Here is a 19,602-nt window from a genome sequence, read left to right on the forward strand (position 1 = left end):
CAAAAAACGAAAAATTACCTTTTACAATTTGTGTTTTTATACATAAATTCTTATAACTTCGCAACGAAAAGAAATTTTTTCACCAGATTTGATACACTGATGTATGAGCAGAGTCTGAGGCCACACAAAAAAATTGGTATGCCTGAACCACTAGGTGGCCCTATAATTGAACAAAATCTTTCATATCAAGCAAGCCCTATGGTCATACAACTATTTCTTCACTAAACTAAAGTGTATAGTCATAAAACTAGCTAGATGTAACACATTTATGAACTGAGGTTGCATGCACAACTTTGTCATTGCGCCACCTAGTGGTTTTGAGATAGAAATATGGTATTTTTGCCTAAAACTACTCCAACAGTACATCTAAAATCTTGGGTCATCATGTATTATTCCTTTCATGGCTTGGAGATCATTGGTGCATGCCAATTAACTCCTTAGCAACCAATTAGGATACCTTATCAATCCTTTTTACAAGAGCTATATCTATGCATCAGAACATCGTAGAGACATGGGGGTGGTCTCTTTTGACTCATTAACACCACTGTAACATTTTGTGAGCTGAGAATTGCCACTGCAAGCACCACTCACATTTTTTTCAGTGTTCTAGTTGTCAATGCTCCTCGAGAAGAGAGGGAGAGATGACACTGAATGAAAACACAACTTTTTTGCTGATAACTGTTATATTATTTAGTCTGAAATCAAGAGATTTTCCCAGGTTCTTTAAACTGCTCATCCGAATTCAACTTTACATCCTTCTGTGCCCTTTTTGGCTTGACCCCGGCATTGCTGCTTGCAGCTATATTTATAATAATTAGGGGTCAAGCCCCGAAGGGGCGAAGACCCCTATTGTATCCGTTAGTTTTCTTTTTATTATAATAATTATTATTATTATTAGTTATTCTTCTTCCGCCATTGCGGTCTATGGCAGCCCATAGAACCGTACGTAGGAAAGTTATGAAATTTGGCACACTGATAAAGGACAGTCCAATGTGTCCCCACAGCAAATTTGGAGTCTCTATCTCTAACCCGCTAGCGCCACCAACTGTCCAAAGTTGAACTTATGTTTTTGCTTATAACTTCTGATCCGTAAGTACTAGAAACGAAATTCTTGTTTCCTCTGATTCCTTGGCTCAAGACGATTCGATTGGACCCTATGACGTCATTTTCCGTCATGAAAATTTTTCCGCCATTTTGAATTATTCGTAAAACCTACTTTTGCGAACTCGTCCTAGAGTTTTTACCCGATTGCAGCGAAAATTGGTATGTAGCATCTAGAGACCCTCACGGCAAAAAGTTATCAAAAGAATTTCGATAAACCAATCCGTTGTCGTATAGCGCGTCAACAAATTTTACATAGAGTGCAAAAAAACAGATTTTAGGCTGTATCTTCGTCAAACTTAGGCCTATTGACACGACACTTGGTACTTGTGATGCCAGTCAGGAACTGAGTGTGCATGCACAGTTTCGTCGCAGCGCCACCTAGTGGCCAGACAGATGTTTTTTACACCTATAACTTTGGCTGTAATCAACGTATTTTGACGGGACTTGATTTTTAGGAGTCCTGAATAGTCGCCGAGTCCAACAATACAAAACATGCCAGATTTCGCCTTACGGTTAGCCCTGCGCAGCAAAACAGCACTTAAAAAACATGCGCGAATATCTCTGCGAGCGTTATTCCGATCGACTCGAAAACACCATAGGAAGAACATTGCATTACCTTCTGAACAAAAAGTTCTATTGGCGTTATATTAAAATTTTCATCAGAAATGGCCGAAAATTGCAAAAAACGAAAAATTACCTTTTACAATTTGTGTTTTTATACATAAATGGTTATAACTTCGCAACGAAAAGACATTTTTTCACCAGATTTGATACGCTGATGTATGAGCAGAGTCTGAGGCCACACAAAAAAATTGGTATGCCTGAACCACTAGGTGGCCCTATAATTGAACAAAATCTTTCATATCAAGCAAGCCCTATGGTCATACAACTATTTCTTCACTAAACTAAAGTGTATAGTCATAAAACTAGCTAGATGTAACAGTTATGAACTGAGGTTGCATGCACAACTTTGTCATTGCGCCACCTAGTGGTTTTGAGATAGAAATATGATATTTTTGCCTAAAACTACTCCAACAGTACATCTAAAATCTTGGGTCGTCATGGATTATTCCTTTCAAGGCTTGGAGATCATTGGTGCATGCCAATTAACTCCTTAGCAACCAATTAGGATACCTTATCAACCCTTTTTACAAGAGCTATATCTCTGCATCAGAACATCGTAGAGACATGGGGGTGGTCTCTTTTGACTCATTAACACCACTGCAACATTTTGTGAGCTGAGAATTGCCACTGCAAGCACCACTCACATTTTCTTCAGTGTTCTAGTTGTCAATGCTCCTCGAGAAGACACAGCTTTTTTGCTGATAACTGTTATATTACTTAATCTAAAATCAAGAGATTTTCTTAGGTTCTTTAAACTGCTCATCCGAATTCAACTTTACTTTTTTCTGTGCCCTTTTTGGCTTGACCCCGGCATTGCTGCTTGCAGCTATATTTAGGGGTCAAGCCACGAAGTGGCGTAGACACCTATTGTTATTGTTAGTTTTCTTATTATTATTCATCCTAGTTCTTCCGCCATTGAAGTCAATGGCAGCCCATAGAACCGTACGTAGGAAAGTTATGTAATTTGGCACACATGTAGAGGACAGTCTTAGAAGTTACTATAGCAACATTGGTGTGTCTAACTCAAACCCTCTAGCGCCACCAACAGTCCAAAAATCCACTTATGTTCATGCTCATAACTTCTGACCCGTGAGTCCTAGACAATAAATTCTTGTTTCCTCTGAATCCTTGGCTCATGATGATTCAATTGCACACATTGATGTCATTTGTGTCATGCACATCTTTCCGCCATTTTGAATTTTCCGTAAAACCTACTTTTTCGAACTCCTCCTAGAGCGTTTGTCCGATTTGCATGTCATTTGGTATGTAGCATCTAGAGACACCCCAGACAAAAAGTTATCAAAAGCTTTTTGATAGACCAATGCGTTCTCGTATACAGTGACAACATATAAGGCGGCGAGCACGCCAAAACGGACGTGAGGCCGTATCTTCGCAAAACTTTTGTGTATCGACACGAATCTTGGTATATGTCATTACAGTCATGACCTGAGGGTGCCTGCAACGTTTCGTCTCAGCGCCACCTAGTGGTCACGAGATTCGAAAAATGCTTATTTTTGCTTATAACTACTTCAAACTTGAGTCTAAAATCATGAAGGTGGTTTTGTTAGATTCCTTGAGGCATGCCGAGTCAAACGATAACAAACGGTTTTCGGTCGGCCATTTTGGGTGTCGGCCATTTTGAATTTTCTCATTAAGTTCAGTATTTCACAAACAAAATGGCGTATCGCTACGAAATTTGGCATGGTTCATCAGTGACATGTTCTGAGCGCACCTATAAATCTTTAGGACAGCGCCACCTAGTGGTCAGGATATGTAAAGAAATTGTTTAAAATCTTTATAGCATTTGATTCATTTGCCACACTGACATGAGACTTCACTCTATTGATTCCTTGGCTCGTGCTAAGTCCGACGGTACCAAATATGTCTGAGTCAAACCTACTTCCTGTCGGCCATTTTGAATTATATTGAACACCTACTTTTTCGAACTCCTCCTAGAGCGATTGTTTGATTGGCTTGATTTTTGGTACGCATCATCTAGAGACACTCTAGACAAAAAGTTATCAAAAGCTTTTCGGTAGACCTATTCGTTGTCGTATAACACATCAAAGAATGCGAGGGCGAGCACGCCAAAATGTGTTTGAGCCTGTATCTTCGCAAAACTTTTGCGTATTGATATGAGACCTGGTATATGTCATAACAGTGATGACGTAAGGGTGCATGCACCGTTTCGTCACAGCGCCCCCTAGTGGTCACGAGATATAAAAATTTCTATTTTTGCTTATAACTACTGCAAACTTAAATGTAAAATTATGAGAGTAGTCTTGTTAGATTTCGTGAGGCATGCCGAGTCAAACGATACCAAATGGTTTTTGGTCGGCCATTTTGTGTGTCGGCCATTTTGAGTTTTTTTTAAGTTCAAGCATTTCAGAAACGCAATTGCGTATTGTTATGAAACTTGGTATGGTTCATCAGCAACATGTTCTGAGAGGGCTTGTAAACTTTTTGGCGCCCCCTAGTGGTCAAGAGATTTGAAGCTATATCTCTGCATCTCTTTATCGTATTTACACCAAATTTGGTGGGTGTCATCACAATCATGACCTGAGTCACCATCTATTGTTTTGGTCAGTGCCCCCTAGTGGTCAAGTCATTTAAGGCTATATCTCCGTATCGCTTTATCGTATTTACACTAAATTTGGTATGTGTCATCACAGTCATGGCCTGAGGCACCATCTATTGTTTCGGCACAGTGCCACCTAGTGGTCTCAAGATACAAAAAATTGCAATTTTTTCCCTAAAACTAATGCAAACTTAGATCTTGAATCATGACCGTCATCACGTATGAATCATTTTTGCCATGTTTGGCTTGACCCCGGTATCGCTGCTTGCAGCTATATTTATTATTATTAGGGGTCAAGCCCAGAATGGGCGAAGACCCCTATTGTATCCGTTAGTTTTCTTTTTATTATTATTATTATTATTATTATTATTATTATTATTAGTTATTCTTCTTCCGCCATTGCGGTCTATGGCAGCCCATAGAACCGTACGTAGGAAAGTTATGAAATTTGGCACATTGATAAAGGACAGTCCAATGTGTCCCCACAGCAAATTTGGAGTCTCTATCTCTAACCCGCTAGCGCCACCAACAGTCCAAAGTTGAACTTATGTTTTTGCTTATAACTTCTGATCCATAAGTCCTAGAAACGAAATTCTTGTTTCCTCTAATTCCTTGGCTCAAGACGATTCGATTGGACCCTATGACGTCATTTTCCGTCATGAAAATTTTTCCGCCATTTTGAATTATTCGTAAAACCTACTTTTGCGAACTCGTCCTAGAGTTTTTACCCGATTGTCGCGAAATTTGGTATGTAGCATCTAGAGACCCTCACGGCAAAAAGTTATCAAAAGAATTTCGATAAACCAATCCGTTGTCGTATAGCGCGTTAACAAATTTTACATAGAGCGCAAAAAAACAGATTTTAGGCTGTATCTTCGTCAAACTTAGGCCTATTGACACGACACTTGGTACTTGTGATGCCAGTCAGGAACTGAGTGTGCATGCACAGTTTCGTCGCAGCGCCACCTAGTGGCCAGACAGATGTTTTTTACACCTATAACTTTGGCTGTGATCAACGTATTTTGACGGGACTTGATTTTTAGGAGTCCTGAATAGTCGCCGAGTCCAACGATACCAAACATGCCAGATTTCGCCTTACGGTTAGCCCTGCGCAGCAAAACAGCACTTAAAAAACACGCGCGAATATCTCCGCGAGCGTAATTCTGATCGACTCGAAAACATCATAGGAAGAATATTGTATTACCTTCTGAACAAAAAGTTCTATTGGCACTATATTAAAATTTTCATCAGAAATGGCCGAAAATTGCAAAAAACGAAAAATTACCTTTAAATTTTGTGTTTTTACACATAAATGGTTTTAACTTCGTAACGCAAAGAGATTTATTCACCATATTTGATACGCTGATGTACGACCACAGTCTGAGGCTACACAAAAAAAATTGTATGGTTGCACCACTAGTTGGCCTTATAATTGAACAAAACCTTTGAAATCAAGCCACCCTATGGTCATAAAACTGTTTCTTCACTAAACTAAAGTGTATAGTCATAAAACTAGCTAGATGTAACACATTTATGACCTGAGGTTGCATGCACGAATTTTGTCATTGCGCCACCTACTGGTTTTGAGATAGAATATGGCATTTTTTGCCTAAAACTACTGCAACAACACATCTAAAACCATGAGTCATCATGGATTATTCCTTTCATGGCTTTGACTATAATCACTAGAGGATGTCCATTTACTCTCTAGCAACCAATGAGAATACGTTATCAACTGTTTTTGCAAGAGCTTTTTCTCTGTATCAGAACATCACAGAGACATGGGGATGGTCTCTTTTGACTCTTTTAACTTGTTGTAACATGTTGTGACCCATGTTTGCCCACTGTAAGCATCACATACATGTCCTTCAGTGCTCTAATGTTCCATGATTGTCAATAACCGAAGGACAGTTGCAGTAGACAAGAATATAGATTATTTTTGTTGATTACCTTTGCATTTTTTCATCTGAAATCATTAGGTTTACGTAGGTTCTTCAGTCTGCTTATCCAAACGCAACTTTACACCCTTCTGTGCCCTTTTCGGCTTGACCCCGGTATTGCTGCTTGCAGCTATATTTATTAGTTATTCTTCTTCCGCCATTGCGGTCTATGGCAGCCCATAGAACCGTACGTAGGAAAGTTATGAAATTTGGCACACTGATAAAGGACAGTCCAATGTGTCCCCACAGCAAATTTGGAGTCTCTATGTCTAACCCGCTAGCGCCACCAACAGTCCAAAGTTGCACTTATGTTTTTGCTTATAACTTCTGATCCGTAAGTCCCACAAACAAAATTCTTGCTTCCTCTGATTCCTTGGCTCAAGCCGATTCGATTGGACCCTATGACGTCGTTTTCCGTCATGAAATTTTTTCCGCCATTTTGAATTATTCGTAAAACCTACTTTTGCGAACTCGTCCTAGAGTTTTTACCCGATTGCCGCGAAAATTGGTATGTAGCATCTAGAGACCCTCACGGCAAAAAGTTATCAAAAGAATTTCGATAAACCAATCCGTTGTCGTATAGCGCGTCAACAAAATTTTCGTAGAGTGCAAAAAAACAGATTTTAGGCTGTATCTTCGTCAAACTTAGGCCTATTGACACGACACTTGGTACTTGTGATGCCAGTCAGGAACTGAGTGTGCATGCACAGTTTCGTCGCAGCGCCACCTAGTGGCCAGACAGATGTTTTTTACACCTATAACTTTGGCTGTGATCAACGTATTTTGACGGGACTTGATTTTTAGGAGTCCTGAATAGTCGCCGAGTCCAACGATACCAAACATGCCAGATTTCGCCTTACGATTAGCCCTGAGCAGCAAAACAGCACTTAAAAAACACGCGCGAATATCTCCGCGAGCGTAATTCTGATCGACTCGAAAACATCATAGGAAGAATATTGCATTACCTTCTGAACAAAAAGTTCTATTGGCACTATATTAAAATTTTCATCAGAAATGGCCGAAAATGGCAAAAAACGAAAAATTACCTTTAAATTTTGTGTTTTTACACATAAATGGTTATAACTTCGTAACGCAAAGAGATTTTTTCACCATATTTGATACGCTGATGTACGACTACAGTCTGAGGCTACACAAAAAAAATTGTATGGTTGCACCACTAGTTGGCCTTATAATTGAACAAAACCTTTGAAATCAAGCCACCCTATGGTCATACAACTATTTCTTCACTAAACTAAAGTGTATAGTCATAAAACTAGCTAGATGTAACACAGTTATGAACTGAGGTTGCATGCACAACTTTGTCATTGCGCCACCTACTGGTTTTGAGATAGAAATATGGTATTTTTGCCTAAAACTACTCCAACAGTACATCTAAAATCTTGGGTCATCATGTATTATTCTTTCATGGCTTGGAGATCATTGGTGCATGCCAATTAACTCCCTAGCAACCAATTAGGATACCTTATCAACCCTTTTTACAAGAGCTATATCTCTGCATCAGAACATGGTAGAGACATGGGGGTGGTCTCTTTTGACTCATTAACACCACTGTAACATTTTGTGAGCTGAGAATTGCCACTGCAAGCACCACTCACATTTTCTTCAGTGTTCTAGTTGTCAATGCTCCTCGAGAAGAGAGGGAGAGATGACACTGAATGAAAACACAGCTTTTTTGCTGATAACTGTTATATTATTTAGTCTGAAATCAAGAGATTTTCCCAGGTTCTTTAAACTGCTCATCCGAATTCAACTTTACTTTCTTATGTGCCCTTTTTGGCTTGACCCCGGCATTGCTGCTTGCAGCTATATTTGTGAGATAGTGTTGTGTATACAGTTTGATTACATTATAATATATTTATGATATCTAATCACTACCTTAGCATTCAACGGCCGTCAAGCCTCGCATCTGTGCCAAGGCAAATGCTTTTACATTTGAACTTTTGAACTTGTGTAGTCACACAGGGCATATCACTCCATGGCTATGCTTATTTGTTATTACGAGAGCATCGTTCAGCAAATACATTCGGCAACAGATATCCATAACTTTAATAAGTTGAAATCTGTAGAGATTCGGTTTCAGTAGGGTTGCATCATGGGATTTTTTCAGCAATAGGGAAAACAAATTTTTTTGCATGTGCCTCTGACACTTCGACCGGGACGGCAAATAAATTTTTGCTCAGTGTTTGCTTGGTTTGTTGGTGTGCTGTGCATTGGTATTAAAGAATCACATGGAACTCAATCTCTCCTAGCCTTGAATTTAAAAGTGTGGTATTTCATCATGCAGTACTGTGGGGAATAATACATACATCATATATTAAGATAGCAATGATTGATGGGTAATCATAGCATTGGTGCGGGTAACACTGGATTCATTCTTAGAGAAAAACAGCTTTATCTAAATGAAGTGACCTTGGATCATGATCAAAAGTTTCGGATTCTTTGCTATCTACACAAAGAGGCCGTTCATCTTACTTTGAGGCACACTGCATGCTCATTTCCCAGACGAAGATTAAATATGGACTCGGAACAAAAATGTGTTCAGTGGATAGTCACCAATGGCACACTATAATTTAGTTATGGATTCGATTTTATCCTCGGACAGGACTTTATCCAACTTCCCATTTATATGAGCCATGTTATGACCAAAGGCTAAAACAGACTTGGGTATAGCTGGGCGAGTCACCTTGATTCTCAACACCATCTGGTGATGGCTCAAAAATGTCTGGCTATGAATTGAATGATCGTAACAATCCAATTTATTTAAATAGGCCTGGGTACAGAAGTTACTTTATTATTACATTAATGACATTCAAGGGTATCAACATCTGTCCAGTTTGTGCTTAATATATTAACGCATCTCCAACTGTAGCAAGTCATAGTTCTAAGATTATAATTCATAATTATACCATCTAGTATGTAGAAATTAACCATATTTAGTCATTTTCCAAATAAAATGCATACAGTGTCGATCTCACCAGGAAAGTCATGGTTTTTAGGGTGTTGCTATGCAGCTGCTAAGGAGTGTTTAGTGTTTAATAGTATTCTGTTTGGGGTTTATAAAGTGTTATTGGTGGTTGTGAGGGCATTGCTACCTGGTTACTGACTGGGCAGGTTCGAAAGAAGAAGAGAAGAATCTCCAATTCTCAATGGTATTCCAGTCCATAAACACTCCTTTAATGTAGAGGTGAAAATTGTAAGCTCAGACAGAAAATTACATCTTAAAAAAGATTTGTTGGTCAACTTGTAACAGTAAATGTTCATGAAATAAAAGTTAGTTAACTTAACAATGTGCTTATTTGCACAAATGCTTACTTTTTAAGTTGAACCAAGTACTCCTTTTGCATTTTAATACATTTGCATAAGCATTTTGCCGACATTTTTATCCAAAGTGACTTGCAGTGCACTGAAGCTGTACACTTTATTGGCCAGTTTCCTGGAAAAGGTTTAGATTAATCCAGGACTAGACCTTAGAGTTATATTAGAACATTTAAGTAGTTTTTTACAAACAAACCTTACAAAAAACAATACTGGTGGGCATCTTAAGACAAAACCATGGCACTGATATATGTTAAGATATGTCAGTACAATGTGAATTAAGGCAGCTCAAACATGCATTTTAGTCTGGGACTAGGATAAACCCTCTCCGGGAAACTGCCTCCATATGTATTTAATTTTTATCAGCATGTCCCCTGGGGTTAAACCCATGACGGTTATGTACTGCTAATGCAATGCACTAGCATTTGAGCATCTCTCCTAAGTCAAAACTCCAAGACGCACAATTTAAAGGCACAGATTACGTCTGCGCTAGACCAGATATGCAGTGAAGTTCGACAACAGAGAAAACAAAAGAGCTACAGATATGAATCTAAACAATCCTTAATTATTAACAATAGAAATAGTGATGTTTGCAATGCTAATAATAATAGTCCTTCTGAGTACACAGGTGGTGTGATGTAGTGGTTAAAAATCCAAAAGGTTGCAGTTTTATTTTGCAAAGATTGATCCAGAGCCATAGGTACTTAGTCATTTTCCACCAGGTACAAATCAGGAAATGATGCATTTTCACTCTTGTGAACCCAAAGCATCACTGCGTGGCATTGTTGCCATTTCGGAGTGTATAAACGGTAAGTCATTGGAGAAATGTCGCCTCCAAGCACACCAAAGAGCTTTTTGACAGATGCTGCTCTTGTGTCCGAGGAGAACTGAGAAAAAACAACAATAATAAATAAGAACAAAACCACATTCATATAATGTCAGACAGAAACAATGTGTTACCCAGTGGAAATCACTTAAGATTATGTTTATACACCATGTCCTTGGATGAGGATAGAAAAAATATTAATCTATGCAAATGTCTCCAGCATTTATTGACTTGCTGGCGTTCAAGTGTGTTTAGAATGTGACAGTTTTGACACCAAATGTTTACCTTTGCGTTTTGATAAGGACAGTTAACACAAAGGAAAGCGAAATGTCAAGAGTTAGATATGCCTTCACACTGGCATTCTACAAACTTTGCTTGATGGCTTATTTGCAATCCAAAAGACATTTTACCAAAGACATGTAAAGTGAAAAGTCTTGATAAGATTGATAATACAATTTAATAACTTAACATGGCATAAGCATTTGATTTGCAGTGGATTCAGAACTAGTTGATTTTTATGTATCGTTAAGGAAAGATTCAATAAATAGATACAATTGTTCAACAAATAATAATGTACAAGCCATGCTATTGCATTTCGTAAATATGTGACTTGTAAAATCTAGGTTAAAGTTGCATAATCTTATTATGAGATTAGAAGCATCAAAGTTTGAGTAAGTCATGGGGTAATTTTGATATTTGGCTGGAGTATCGCTTTAAAGCTTAATTTTATTGTGCAGCCTCATTCAAGGTGGCCAAAAATGATGTTCAACTTTGAACAATCTTTTAAAACATTCGCTCTTCAATCAAATATTTTATTAAAGATGGATTAGACATTTTGTATGCATGATGGATGGTTGTGTTTGGAGTATAAGTTAAAGCTCAGATTTGAGAAGAATAAAAGGAGGCTTGCCAAACAATTACACATAACACATGTGCAACATTTATAAAGACATAGCCCAGGACAATGAGAACAAAATATTACAACAAAAGAAGATCAACATAAATAACAGATAAATCTATAGTCAGTCTATGTTCTATTACCTGTGTTTCAAAAAAACCCAACTCCCAAAAAATGCTGTGATTTGCCTTTTTGCCAAACTTATTTTGTTCAATAAATACCCTAAAAGTTGGATGTTTTGTCTATTTTGCACAATACACCTCATATTGTGATGGTTTATTCCTCAGGGGGCGCTAAAAGTAAATACTGTAGACATCGCTTTTGGCAATTACTGTAGCTCACGTAAAAATAAAAATGAAGGAAATGTTAATGACTAAAAGCCTTTACCTTTTCATTACATATCAAAAAAGAACAGCATCAGTGTTATTTCAAATGTCTCTTGTTGTGCTTCACAAAAAAATGATTTTTTTTAATCATTTGTAACGCTTAAATTCATATTTTGCCCTTTTGCTAGAATGGAGTATGTGTTATCATAAACATGCATTTGCTGCAAAGTGATATTGCATGATTAAGACATGTTTCACATTAGAGTTTTACATTGTGTTTTTAACACATCTGGAATGCTGTGTTGACCAATTAATCTGCACGACCATCAGCTTTACAGCTATTAATATTGTATATATTTGTTTACCTTTTAAGTAGTCTTAATACTCAGCAGCATGATTTTCTTGAAATCTGGTTTTAAGCATGTCACGACGGGTGGCCCGCAAATGTTCAGACAAGATGTTCTGCTTTCCATATGTGCTTCATGTATGCCTTTACAATCTGTAAATCATTTACATGAACACTTGAACACATGAAACATCACACAGACCAGTACAAAAGCTTTAGAGGAACATTTCTGAAAACTGCTCGCTGATGATGTCTGTATGTGGAATATCTTCTCCTTGATCTGCTTTAGTGGTCTACCTCATTTCACTGATAATAGTTGGCTGTGGCTGTGATAGGAAATAATCAAGTTTCAGCGAGCCATTTTAATAGCAGCAAGTCCAAGCTGTAAAAGATGAATTTCTTGTTAACAGAATATGAAATATGTCTTTGTCAAGCGCCAGAATCACTTTCAGACTAACTTTCATATGTCCGCCAGAGCAATTACTTTTCCCTCATGGCTAATCCTTTGGCAATTAAATTTTCTATTAGAATGGGGAAAATAATTACCTATACAGTACATGCTGACATTCATTAGCTGGGGTAAAGAGTGTCACTTTTTCAAAACATTGAAAGTATCTGGTTTAGGTCACATTTTGCAAACAGAAGATGACATGATGTCTTGTGTTGAAGTTTCAGTGTTGCTTGCACATGCAAAATTTGCAGCAAAACTGTTTGAGGATGTTGATAGGCATTGGTATGCGAATGTTCTCGCATGAGTGATGCTACATGGTAATAGGGGTGATTTTTTAATTACTATTGTCTTTTCAGTGGAACTGTTTTAGATTACCATTATACATTTGGTGTATAGTAATCGTTACGGTGAGCTTTTGAGCTTTAAGTGAAGAGCTTTTCAGAAAAACAACAGCATGCTGCTGCTCAATCGCATTCCCGCTGCGTGCAATTTTGAAGGTCAGCAGAACCCGGAAGGTGTCTGCTCCCTGATTGGCTTCCTCCTTTTGTTTTAATGGCATGTCTCCATCTCAGGAAGCCTGGAAGGAAAACTTCTGAAACATATTTGCTGTCATCCACATAAAAGTGCTCAACTTCACACTTGGCTGTTCGAAATATATTGAATACGTACGTTGCAATTGTTCTTCTGTTGCTCTGACTGCAGTTCTCGAGATAAACTATGATCTCAGAGGGTCACAAGTATGGAAACAATGAAGAAACATTACAAAGGCTCTTTTTGTAAAAAAAAGTTTTTTTAAGAAGCATAATGGGATAAATACATACACTGAGCTTCACACGTTTTTGGTGTACATCTGCTAAAAGAAAACTTGGGCAAGAAAGAGTTGCGTCTGAAATTATTTAAAACTTGGTCTGAGATAAAAAGCAGGGTTAACCTCAATGGAGGGGTGGAGGGAGAGATAAATGCATACAAACTGCTCTTGGAGATTCGGTCATTCATAGACTTCAGCCACATTATTCATTTGCAGATCACATTAACTTCTTATGGCTAGCAAAGTATATGAATTTAATTTGTGTGAAATTGTCCTATGAATGTCAATATTTGGGTGGTTATGACCAACCCTTTCTCATGGCAATTTTTACGTATTGTATAATTTGGCTAATCTGTACGATAATTTATGCTTCTTCCCATGTCACAATGGGGTTAGGTGTGGTTAGGGGTGGAGTTTCATTGCTATTTTGATGATCATCATATGCATTCATACGAACTAACCAACTTACGTAAAATATGAACGCATTCTCATTGATCAGACATGGTTGTACACATTTGAATTGAATTACAAATCATCAATTGCAGCTGTAGTTTTTAAAATACATTAATTAATTCATATGCTAAACGTTCTGGCTGTCTTAATTGTTTTGCTAGAAAAATCTATACAGTAAATTTACATTCATGCATTAACTAGTAATTCAATAATTCATTTTGGCCAAAACTTGTTTTTCCTCTTTGTGTGACCACATTGGTCCCACTTTATATTGTGTCCCTAATACCTAACTAGTTGTGAACATAATATGTAACACACATAACAACCCACTGAGTGGTATGTTTAGATACAAATGTGTATCAGGACATTGGTTATAACACTTGTACATGCAGATGTATTAACATATTTTAGGTTATGCAAAAATAGAGGTATGGTTAGTGAGTCTGTGATGATATTATTTTGGTATATTGTTTTAACTGTGTATTTTTGCTTGGTATCGTTTTCCTTTTCAATCTAGTATGATTTTTTGTGTGAACAGGGGCCTCATGTATAAAACTTTGCCTAGATTCCATCCTTAAAGTGTGCATATGCATTTAAGGCAGATTTCAAAGTTTTTAGATTTTTAAAAAAATCCTAGTCAGTGGAAGACTATGTGCATCTCCACACCATCCCAAAGCAACAATATATGGAGGATACAATGCTAAGTTTTATACCATTGAATGTTACTTAATGCATTAAGACTGCAATATTACATACCTTATAGAGAAAAGGCTCTTCATACTGCTGTATGTATAGGCAAGTATACAAGCACAGTGTTTCCCATAATAGAATATTATAAAGACAATGTATTAGGCATATGGCAGAAGACGGTAATATTAAAAGACAAAATTCAGTACACAGTTTAAAAAAAGCATACTATTTACAAGCAAGCAGATGAGACCAGAATATAAAAACCAATGAGTTTGAATACGTTCGCTGTTTTCCTTATATAAACCCACATTTTAAGAACGTTTCTTTATATTAGGCTACATCATAATAAAATAGGCTACATTATTAAATGCCTAGTAGTACAAAATATTATTTGTCATCATCTTACAAATTATAAAGTCGATTGTAGCGATGTACTGTAGGCATCTGTTTTTTCTGTCATTTGGCCTAACTTAATTTAAACTATACTTTTTTTAATGTATTGTCTATGATTAGATGATAAATACTAGATTAATAAACTTCCCATTTTTCCTCAAATACATGAAACATTAGCCTTTAGTGTTTGTTGAGTGAAGAAAATACTTATTCATAGAATAGTACATATTCATAGAATAGTTCTTTATAGCCTTGCATTTGCAAACATGCAGACACGATAATGACAGATGTGTGTGGCACTCCATTCACTGTAGAGGCGGGGTAGAGTTTCGAGGTTCCGTCAAGCTCTTTTTAATACTTTACATCTGTTAAATATTTGCTTCTTCTAGATGTATTTTGAGTGCTTATCTTCGTAAATGAAAGAATATTACATTTAAATGTGTATAAAAACAAGAACAGAGTATGTGTTCTTTATACCCTACCCCATATCATGGCAAGTCGTGTTATAGTCAAACATTTTTTGATAAATTTATTCGTGCTATTGACCCGATCTTTCACTGTTTTTTGTGCCCATGGAGCACGAATGTCTTATTCATGGCATACAGCATGACTTTCTATAAACAGTTTTTCATGCCTGTGGCACGACTTTCTGTATCATGTCATTTTATATTTGTTATCATTGTTTTTCCTTTTTTTAAATCATTGTCGCTTGGGGTTAGGGTTACATTCGGGGTTTGCGTTAGGATGTAATTTTATGCATTGGTTTTTTACATGTTTTTCATCCGCTATTAAAACTATTCTCTCCTGGAGATGGGGTTAGAGATGGGGTTTGGGTTAGGATGTCACAGAAAGTAATTCTAACCCCAACCCTAAGCAAACAATGTGAAAACAAATTATAAAATGACACGATACAGAAAGTCGTGCCACAGGCACGAAAAACTGTTTATAGAAATGAATGCTGTGTGCCATGAAAAATACATTTGTGATCCAGGGGCATGATAAACTGCAGAAAATCATGTCAATAGCATGAATACATTAATACAATTGTTTTTTGACTATCACACGAATTTCTGTGAGATTGGGTTGTCATTCCCCAGCTTAAAACTACACTGTTAACGATTTCCCTGTATTTTTACAGTACGGTACTGGCAGCACGGTTGCCAGTAAGTTACTGTATTTTGGGTTTACAGTACTGTACTGTAATACCATTTTACAGTACACAAACTAGTACTGTATAGTTACAAAGCAGTACTGTACTGTAATTTTACAATATTTTATTACAGTAGTCTATTTTTACAGTAATTTACTGTAATGTCTATATTGACCCATAAATACTATTTATTACTTATTACAGTTAATACAATAATATTATATAAAATAGATAGAGATTTAGGTTTAAATCTATAGTTATTAATATGGTAAAAATGCTATCCTTGACATGACATAATGAATTAAAAGGCAATCCAAGCAATGTTTGTATCAAAATTTTATTTAAAAAAACATTTAATTGAAACAAAACATTTAAAACAAGATTTTAAACAATAATAAACATATAATCAAGTAACATAAAATAAAATCAACAAGTATAAACAAGTTTGGAGACCCCTGCTGTAACATATTTAACTCTGGCAAATAGAACACTGTTCCATAGTTTGAAGTTTTCAGTTTAAAGTCCATCATCGACTTAAAGGTAACATTTCACTGTGGTAAAAAGAACACTGGCCCATAGTTTTAAATATTCTACTTGAATTTCATTGAACACTAAAAATAAATTAAAAATTAAACTGTGGCAGACAGACCACAGTGGCCTTTACTTTGAAGTCGTCCATTCGAACTCAATCAGGGACTGCATGAAGCTGTTCACATGGGGGTTAATGGCCACAGCTTTTCTCTGCACCAAGTTCCTTGTCTATTTGCTTGCTCCTTGTCTGGATGTGCACTTTTTCCCATCTTTGGAATTAATTCTATCCAGAAACCTGTTAGAAATATCATAAACATTAAGTCAACAAATATAAGATAGAAAAAGATTCTTAAAAAAACTAAACTCAGCCTTGAATTTAATCCTATTCTGAAACCTTTTGCTCTTATTCTACTGTTCCACGCCTAATTACATTAAAATACAGAAGATTCACTTACCTCTGAACAAACTCTTTCCTCAATGGACAGCATCCACCTGGATCCTGTCATGATTGAATGTCCTGAACAGAAAGTACAATTGTTACTGATTTGGACACTTATTCTGAAAACAAAATCTTTTGTCAATAAAGTCCAGGGACACCTCTGCTAAATAAATACAATTATTAAATTAAATTTCTTATAACCAAAGTCTGAATATTTCTGTTTGTATATTTCTACATGGCAAACTAAGACAATTGTGTACATGTTGTGTATGGTCGTGTTACAGTGTTGTGTGTGGGAATAGTGAATGAGTGTATACATGGGTATTTAAAGAAACTGTAGTGGTAAAGTGCAAACTTACCGAACAATGTGCTTGGTGTGTGTCTGGTGTCACCCCTTGTGCCTCCACATCTGCCTTAACTCCTGAAAAGTGCAATGACACTCATGTAAACTACAAATAAAAAGTGATCAGCACATTCCTGTGTACTTTTACATGTGACGTGGTGAAAGCATTTAATATTGCAGTCGAAAAAATACATGACTTGTAACTGTACATCATGTACTTGCCTGGTGCCTTTAAAGATGATCCATCTTACCCAATCCAGCTTACAAGCAATGGTAAGACTGTAAAAAAGACAAATGTTACAAAATCTGTTAGCCATAGAAATAAGTAGACATTGTGAAGGAAATGGTAAAAGAAAATTTAGTAACACTTTACTATAAGAGTTTATTCCTTAACATTTGGTAATGCCTTAGCTAATATGAACTAACAATGAACAATATATTTTACAACATTAATAATATTTGATAATGTTCATTGTGCAGAGACAAAGTGATTGATTTAAAAATGTATTAAGTGTTTAAATCTAATATCATGCTATGCTAACAAATAAAACATTACTGTAAGTGTTAAGTCAGTTGTAAAACAAATATATATATATATATATATATATATATATATATATATATATATATATATATATATATATATATATATATATATATATATATATATATATATATATTAGTTGTTATATTATATATTATATATAAATATCTAAATAAGTCTTTTTTAAATTATTATTATTCTATAACATCTTGTCTACAGAAAATCTCTGAAAATGTCTCGTTTACTGCAGAAAATAGCGATTTATAGTGACAAGGTAAAAAGACTGTCCCTTTAATGTTTTACCCGGACGGCTGCGGTGTAACACTTTTTCACGCAAAGTTTTTTAACAAGTTAGTAGCTAGCTGCTCACTTTAAAGATAAACATGATCGCCTAAATCTGAGCAATCCTGGTGATGCCAGTTTTCTACACGATGTTATTATGGATTATTTTACATCCAGAGATGAAGGATCAGATGACAGAGACGAGAAGACAAAGGTACGTAAATGCGGAGCCCATTCTCTTTTCGAGCATTGATTTGATGTGTTTTGGAAACTTATATATACAGCGTGTAATGCATCTGAAGTGGTGGAAACAATATGCCATAAAAATGTATTGGACAACTTACTGGGCGTGTAAAACGCTTAAGAGAAGATATTCTCTGCTTTTGCGGATATACCGTAATATAATAACAACAACAACAATAAGCGCGGCAATCCCTTTCGTTCATCTGATATTAAGATGAGCCCAGGTCTGAATTATATTAGGTCGAAGTTAAAGCTGCGATGAGTTCGATGCATGTATCCAGTTAAATATGAGGTTTCTTGTTTTCACTTCTGTGGAGGAGTTCGGTATGCAGTGTACGGCGTGTCAAGTCCTGTCTGTTTACAACCACAGCCTTACCAAACAGTCGAACTTAATACTTTTCTCTGACGCTAACTGAACGGATGAAACGCCGAGATAAACGACCGTTATGCTGGGACCGCAAGACCGCGCTGGCGGGTTGTCTTTGTCCATTTCGTTAAAAAATAGTTTCATTGTCACCACACTTTCAACACAATATAAACTCACCAAACCGTCATAATTTAGTTAAAACAACCCTATATTCATTTAAAAAGGTGTAAAGCGAGTTAAAGCAGCGGTAGACATCTGTGTGTAACGTTTACGTTAGCTTACTTTCTGAGGGAGATTGAAACTTTGTTGGCGACCGTTTTTCTCTCTCATTGCACGTTTAAAACAATATTGTGACAAACTATTGACAACATTCTTAAACTAAAAATTAAGTTTTCATGAAACAGAAATATTTCAAACTTACCGAACTGCCAGAAATCAATCGTCCTCCTTCAGCTGCAGCCAAGAGTTGTGCTCTCCCTCTGTCTGTGTGATTTGACGTTGGCGCACTTTCACTGATTATTGCAAGTACACCTGGCACATTACAGCAATGGCTACAGCAAGGTTACATCAAGACCAAAATATACTGTAAAATTTTCCCGCTCAAACAAATTTACCCAGAATGCATTATGAACTGCAGTACTGTACTGTAATGTACACATACAGTATAGTACTGTGGATTTTTACAGTACAGTGCTGCTAAATCTACAGCGACATCTAACAGTGTAGTAAAATAATGCATATGCACGGTCTAGACTCTAGAGCATCTGGGAGCGCACATATGTATGGCAAGTTTATTTTTTATAAATCCTGATATGTGCATGGAAAATTGCATATGTCTATGCCCACGCCTTCTTAAAGGGACACTTCACCCATTTGAATTAAGCTTTAGCTAGAACTCCAGTCATGTTTTTGAATGGTCGTGCATCATTT

General features: G+C 36.5%; 1 long non-coding RNA gene across 1 annotated transcript; it reads right to left on the minus strand.

The window, feature by feature from the left end:
- Window positions 1-15,878: 15,878 nt before the first annotated feature.
- Window positions 15,879-19,392, minus strand: LOC135779506 (uncharacterized). Its single transcript, XR_010544809.2, has 5 exons — window positions 19,094-19,392; window positions 17,459-17,515; window positions 17,253-17,314; window positions 16,910-16,971; window positions 15,879-16,749 (listed from the first exon to the last, which is right to left on the minus strand). It is a non-coding gene; the product is annotated as an uncharacterized lncRNA (long non-coding RNA).
- Window positions 19,393-19,602: the final 210 nt, after the last annotated feature.

The sequence above is a fragment of the Paramisgurnus dabryanus genome, chromosome 10 (assembly GCF_030506205.2).
Source record: "Paramisgurnus dabryanus chromosome 10, PD_genome_1.1, whole genome shotgun sequence".
NCBI classification, from domain to species: domain Eukaryota; kingdom Metazoa; phylum Chordata; class Actinopteri; order Cypriniformes; family Cobitidae; genus Paramisgurnus; species Paramisgurnus dabryanus.